The 6,708-nt window shown below is 36.8% G+C and overlaps 1 non-coding gene across 1 annotated transcript; it reads left to right on the top strand.

Annotated features, from left to right (window-relative positions):
• Nucleotides 1-5,742: 5,742 nt before the first annotated feature.
• TRNAK-CUU lies at nt 5,743-5,815 on the top strand. Its single transcript has one exon. It is a non-coding gene; the product is annotated as a tRNA-Lys (tRNA).
• Nucleotides 5,816-6,708: the final 893 nt, after the last annotated feature.

Below are 6,708 nucleotides of genomic sequence, written 5' to 3'. Positions count from 1 at the left end.
TTTTAATGCAGTCATTTCACAAGATGAAAAAATGGGTGGTAAGTCTCCAAATAGAGATTCAATGTTAGATTTCTCAACTTGTTTAGACAATTGTGAACTAATTCAAGATCCTAAAACTGGATTACAATTCTCATGGTCTAATTGTCAACAAGGAAAGAACAGAATCTTGTGCACACTTGATAGAGTTGTATTTAATCAACAATGGTTACAAAAATATGGAGGTTGGGGCTATAAAGTTGGGTTAAGAATGGTTCCTGATCATGCTCCATTATTAGGAGGTTGCTCTAATATTCCTAAACCACATAACATTCCTAGAATATTTCAAAAGATGTGGATTTATCACCCAGAGTTTTTATCAGTAGTTAAAGAGTGTTGGTCTCAACACATAGCTGGTGATCCTGCTTATGTCTTTATGCAGAAGTTAAAAGTTTTAAAAAAAGTTTTAAATGATTGGAACTGGAACGTTTTTGGTAATGTCCAGGTTAAAATTAAAGAAGCAGAAGAAAAAGTTAAAATAGCAATGCAGCATTCAGATAACAATCCCTTTGATGAAGAAGCTTTACACAACCTTGTGACAGCTCAGAATGAACATGCTACTAGAGAGATACAAGCTAATACTCTATTAAGGAAAAAATCAAGAGAGGAATGGGTTCAAGAAGGTGCAACCAACACTCATTATTTTCATACCAAGATGAAGATAAGACAAGGTACAAATTTAATTATTGAAATTGAAGTTGCTAAAGGAAATATCATCACTGATCAAGCCCTTATTGCTGATTTATCAGTTCATCACTTTCAACAAAAAATTGAGTTTCAAGAAGTTCATATTGCAGATAAATTGTTAGATGTTATCCCTTCATCAGTTACCACTTCAGATCAAGCAATGTTGGATGCAGTACCAAATAGTGCAGAGATTAAAAGCATCATTTTTGAAATGGATCCAGAGAGTGCTTCTGATCCTGATAGTTTTTTTGGTATTTTCTACAGAACTTGCTGGGAAATCATTTGCAATGATCTAGTAGCAACAATTCAATTCTGTTGGGAGAGAAAATTCATTCCAAAAGGGCTCAATTCCAATTTCTTAGTTCTTCTTCCAAAATGTCAAGGAGCAAAAAAAGAAAATCAGTTCAGACCCATTGGATTGAGTAATGTGTTATTCAAAATCTTCACTAAAATAATCACTACAAGGATGAATAATCTAATGGTGAAATTGATATCTCCTCAACAAGCAGCTTACATCAAAGGAAGGTGTATCCATGAACAAGTTTTGCTTGCTTCAGAGATGGTGAATGAAATGAAGAGGAAAATAAGAGGAGGTAATGTTTCTTTCAAACTGGATATATCTCAAGATTATGATTCTGTCAGCTGGAGATTTCTTTTTCAAGTCTTGAAAAAATATGGATTTTCTTCTTCATGGTGCAATTGGCTGCTAACACTATTTGAATCAGTAAAAATGTCTGTTATGGTAAATGGTGGACCTTGTGGATTTTTTTCAGTGGGTAGAGGTGTAAAGCAGGGTGATCCATTATCACAAATTCTTTTTGTGCTAATGGAAGATGTACTCAGTAGAAACATCTCCCATCTAGTTGAACAAGGTAAAATACTTCCAATGGTGGTTAAGAATGGTGTTCGTCCAACTCACCTTTTCTTTGCAGATGATGTTTTTATATTCTTCAATGGAGCTAAGAAGTCTTTGAACAACTTATTCACCTTACTTGATGAATATCAAGCTAGCTCTGGTCAGTTGATAAATAAGGAGAAAAGTAAGTGGTTCATAGATGGTGTTACTTCACTCAGGAAACAACAAATTTGTGATATGGTTAATATGGAATTATCTAAATTTCCTGATAAGTATTTAGGTGTAATCTTAGCTCCTGGAAGAGTAACTTAAGCTATGGTCTGGCCCGTGGTAGAAATGATTCAACACAGATTAGCTAAATGGAAGGATAAACTATTATCTTTTGCTGACAGATTGGTGCTTGTCAAATCTGTGTTATGCAGTATCCCTCTATATAATATGAAAGTTTATAAATGGCCTTCATCTGTCATTAAATCTGTGAAAAGTTGATTAGAAATTTCTTATGGTCTGGTGACAGTGAAGTGAGAAAGTATAAAACATTTTCATGGAAAAAGGTTTGCACACCATATAATGAGGGAGGTCTTGGAATTAAAAGATTGAATATCATCAACAAAGCTTTCCTCATGAAGATAATGTGGAAGATGATGAACTCTCAAGATGAATGGGCTTTATTTTTTGCTGCTAAATTTAAAAATAAACAAGGTCAGTGGTTTGAAATCTTGAAGCAATCCTCTGTTTATTCTGGACTGAAATGGGCTTGGTCTGCATTAAAAGAAGACATTAAATGGAGGGTTGGTGATGGTACTGATATCTCAGTATGGTTTGACTCTTGGTATGATGCTTCTCCAATAATCTCTCAAACAGGGTACAATGATTTTGTTAAAAATAATATGCAGATGAAAGTGCAGGAATTGATAAAGGGCAATAAATGGGAAATTCCCATTGAATTGCAATCTATCTTTGAGCTTAATAACATGCCTGGAATTGGTGGAGGAACTGATAAAATGATTTGGAATGGACGTTCAGATGGTAAATTTACTACTGCAATGCCAGTGGAAAAAACTAAGATTCAAAGAGCAGCAACAGGTATGGTCTTCTTTCCTTTGGAAATCCTTCTTACATCCCAGTATTGCCTGCAATGTATGGAAGCTCTTACAAGGTGTATATATAGATGATGACACAATGAGGAATGAAGGTTATGAAATTCCTTCTAGATGCTGTGTGTGTGAGTCAGAACAGGATAATATGCAACATACTTTATGGCAATGTGATTTTAGCACTCAGATCTGGAATTGGCTATGTTCTGTCTTTGCCTTTCCCAAACAAGAATCATTTACAGATGTATGTAATGCTGCAAGTCATCATAGTCCAGTAGTTAAAGAGATCTGGTTTACAGCAGCCTGTGCTACTATAAAGGAATTATGGTTCCAAAAGAACTCATTTCTTTTTTATAATGGGAAGGTCAATATTCATATGTTTAAAAGCAGAATTCTTCAAGTGGTGCATGAAGGAGGTGTCAGGATGAAAGGTAAAAGATGGGCATATAACTATGATTCCCATATAATATCTTTTTTCAATTTAATCTCAAGAATAGCTTGTCAGTAAAAATAGTTATTCCCCTGTTTGTTTTGTTGCTTCTCTTTAGTCTTTAAGGTTGTATTTCTGTAAGTTTCACTTCTGCTTCTTTTATTTTGTAACTAAACAGTTGTAATCCTTTTGCTATTCAATTGAATAAAAAATATGTGATTCAGCAAAAAAAAAAAAAAAAAAATTCTTACTTCATTATTACGCGAATCTGACGCTTGAGACGCATTTTTGTTAGCCTTCTTTTTCAGCTTCGCAACTGAAATCAAAGGAGATAATAAGGGAAACGAAGAACAACATAAAGGAAGTAAACAGAAAAATAAAGTTAAAGGTAGCATACCACATCCTCTTTCTCTAGCCATTTAAATTCCCAGGGTTTGTAAGCGACAAACTTCTCAGGGAGAGCAACATGATATTCTACCCAATGAGTATCCTTTGAACGACGCGCAAAGTCATTAGCCGAGTTGTGAAAATCAACGTCCCTCATGATCTTCTTGTTCTCTGCGATACCTTCCGCTCTCATCAAACGGATTCCCCAGCGGTATTGATCATTTTTTACGATGACGACATCATAATGAAGAAAGAAGTTCTCCACTGTATATTCCTCCTTATTGAAAGGTTTCGCCCACTTGGGATAGGAAGATTAATCCAGCCGCACGATGAGAGTATTCAACCATTTTCCTAATACAATCGTCACTCAATTGAAATACCCCGCGCGAAAATCTCGCGTCAGACAGAAGCTCATAAAAAAGAGGAATTTGAGGGTCATAAACGGAAATAGGAAGACCAGCAGAAAGTTGGCCAAGTGAAACGATGATTTTCTTATTACCCCATTGATCAAGCGAAAACCATTCAGGTTCGAGCACAGAAGTGGGTTCTGATCCGGGAGGGACTGATAATATGAAACCCTTATGCCCAAATTCGTATTTCAATCTATCGAATTCCTTAACGTTTTTCCAGCCGGGTTTAAGACCTATTATTAGAATGGGAATGGAAGATGAAAATTTTATCAAGATGATCAAATCAATCAAGATCAGGTTGGATGATGATGAAGAATAAAGTTTGAAAACAAGAAAAGTGAGAAGGGAAGAACGATTGGAAGAGAATGTGAAGAAATTGGTAAAGAACGATCAAGGATTAGGCGGAAAAAGATGAACAACAGCAGCAAATGAAAGTTGCAGAGAAAGAGAAAATATGAAGAGAGAAGATAAAAGGAAAGAAGATAGAACATGTCACAGTAAATAAAGGATTTCATCCCAACTCCCAAGATATTTCTTTTCATCAGTGTATTAATTAAGAACGGACGGATATGAAGAGACGGTTATCAGGGACGTGTCAGATAGCAGGTGGCAGAGTTAACATGTGTAAGCTGTCATGCCGAAATTCCGGAAAAATTGTCAACCAGAAGGAATACGAAAAGATGAACTGGTGCGGCAAAACAATAAACTAGAATTTCTCATATCGCACTTTCTACCAAAAGAACGATATGCGAAGAGGCAAAATGTGGGTACAAAATACCGCACACTCGTATGGTATGCGAAACAATTTCTTTAGTAGCAAGCGAACACGAATGCGTACAACATATCCAGGATAATGAACCAGATGACGTCACCTAGTCACGATAATAGTGTGAAGATCTATGCGGCAGTAAAGAAACCGTGCGGTAATATAAATGTCCGAGCGACATTGACGCGTCCCAGATCCGGAAATAGGGGATTTATTAGCTGTTCTCCACTATGTAAACTCCTATAAAAGGAGCGAGAGACCCTTGTAGTAGAGAGAGATATTTTCGGTGAGCTAATGATAGATATTTAGGAGAGAGAGAGTTATTTGTTTTCCAAGTTAGAATTTTTTCTTTTAATATCTTTGTAATTGTTCTTAAATTTTAATAAAAGATCTTGAATATTTCGCCATGATTTCTTTGATTACTTTATAGATTATCTTTAGGGTGTAGTTCTAGGATTTCCTGCAACTACAACACGAGAAAAAAAAACTGAGCTTAAACTGTCTTTGTACCTTATGAAAGTATATGCCGAAAGAAGACGAAATTCTTTAAGCTTATTTTAGTTAATTTTGCTTTTATTCTTATCGGCAATGGTTGTAATTATGGGGCGAGTGAGATCATCTATCTATGTTGTGTGATGGTGTTCGGACATTCCAGAGCCAGTGCATATTCGGGATCACTTGATGATCCTAAGACGACTGTTTTATGCAGAGACGTTACTTTGTCTGGTTTTTGCTCTAAACAAATCAAACAGGCCCGTTAAATTAAACCAGTCCAGTTACATAGATCTTGGTTCATTGAAAAGGTCAGTTTGGCAGACCTGTACAAATAGAAAGAATATGAAGTTGTTGTAACAGTCCTATGTTTTATGGGCATTGCTTTACGACATATGCCCCTTACGGCACCAGACATGGCCGTCGAATTGAATTTTCGGTCATTTAAGTCTTTATTTTCTGTCACATGCAGTTGAAATTTCATTTGGAAATAATACGAATCATACGATGGAGAAGACCAACAGGGAACAGCTAGCCAGCCAGGACAGCACTTATAGTTCAGATTGACTGACTTGGCAAATGCCCGTCTAGCTCAGTTGGTAGAGCGCAAGGCTCTTAACCTTGTGGTCGTGGGTTCGAGCCCCACGGTGGGCGCATATTATTTGTAATTTTTGTTTGGTCTGAAAATAAGAAAAAGAAAGAAGTGCTGGTTCGAGAGACAGGATCTTTTTTGAGGAGAAAAGGTTAAATTATACTCTCAAAGCTAATGTCTATGTCTAATGAAGTGTTTCCAGCTAAATGGAACGTCTTTGAGACTTGGTAGTCAGTAGTCACTCTTAAAGTCTAACCCCATCATGTTTTATTTGCACCTGGTTTTCTTCTTCTTTTTTGCTGCAGAAATGCCATGTGGCACCTGACATGGGTGTCGGATCGAATTTCTGGTCGTTGAGTTCTCTGCCACACGCAGTTGAAATTAGCTTAATTCGCAAATAATAAGACATGCAGAGACCAACGGAGAGAATAGTTTATTTAGCCGGTCAGGAAACGGACTCTCATATTTGGACAACACATTTCACATTTCAGATGTTTGCGGATGCAAAAGTTCACATCAGATTCAACGTTTGAGAAACTGCAAGTAGACAACACATTTTTAGGTTTAATTGCAAACCTCCTCTTACCTTTTTTTCTTCTTTTTCTGAATTCACGTCTAATCCCCCAAGTACGTTGTAGCTAGTATAGGCCATGCGATCTCTGTTTTGGCAGAACAGTGCCATGTTTAGTGTTGTCATGTAGCTCCCACCATCCACAACTTTTGTAGGGGATTTCAGAAACGTGTAAACGGAAGAGGTAGAAAAATGAAATCTCCGTCAGCTCCCTCGAGAAAGGAAAACAGGTGTCACCTGATGATATGATACGGCCAACCCACCATGGTCCTGTTGATTGACGCGGGATTTAATGGACAACACTGGTGGTCTGAGTCTCTTCGCTCTAAAATTTCTACTACTTTTTCTTCTCTTGTCAGAGGTCTGACCCCATGTTTTATTTGC

The sequence above is a fragment of the Papaver somniferum genome, chromosome 5, assembly GCF_003573695.1.
Source record: "Papaver somniferum cultivar HN1 chromosome 5, ASM357369v1, whole genome shotgun sequence".
NCBI classification, from domain to species: Eukaryota; Viridiplantae; Streptophyta; class Magnoliopsida; order Ranunculales; family Papaveraceae; genus Papaver; species Papaver somniferum.
This window is presented reverse-complemented; position numbering and strand designations above follow the sequence as displayed.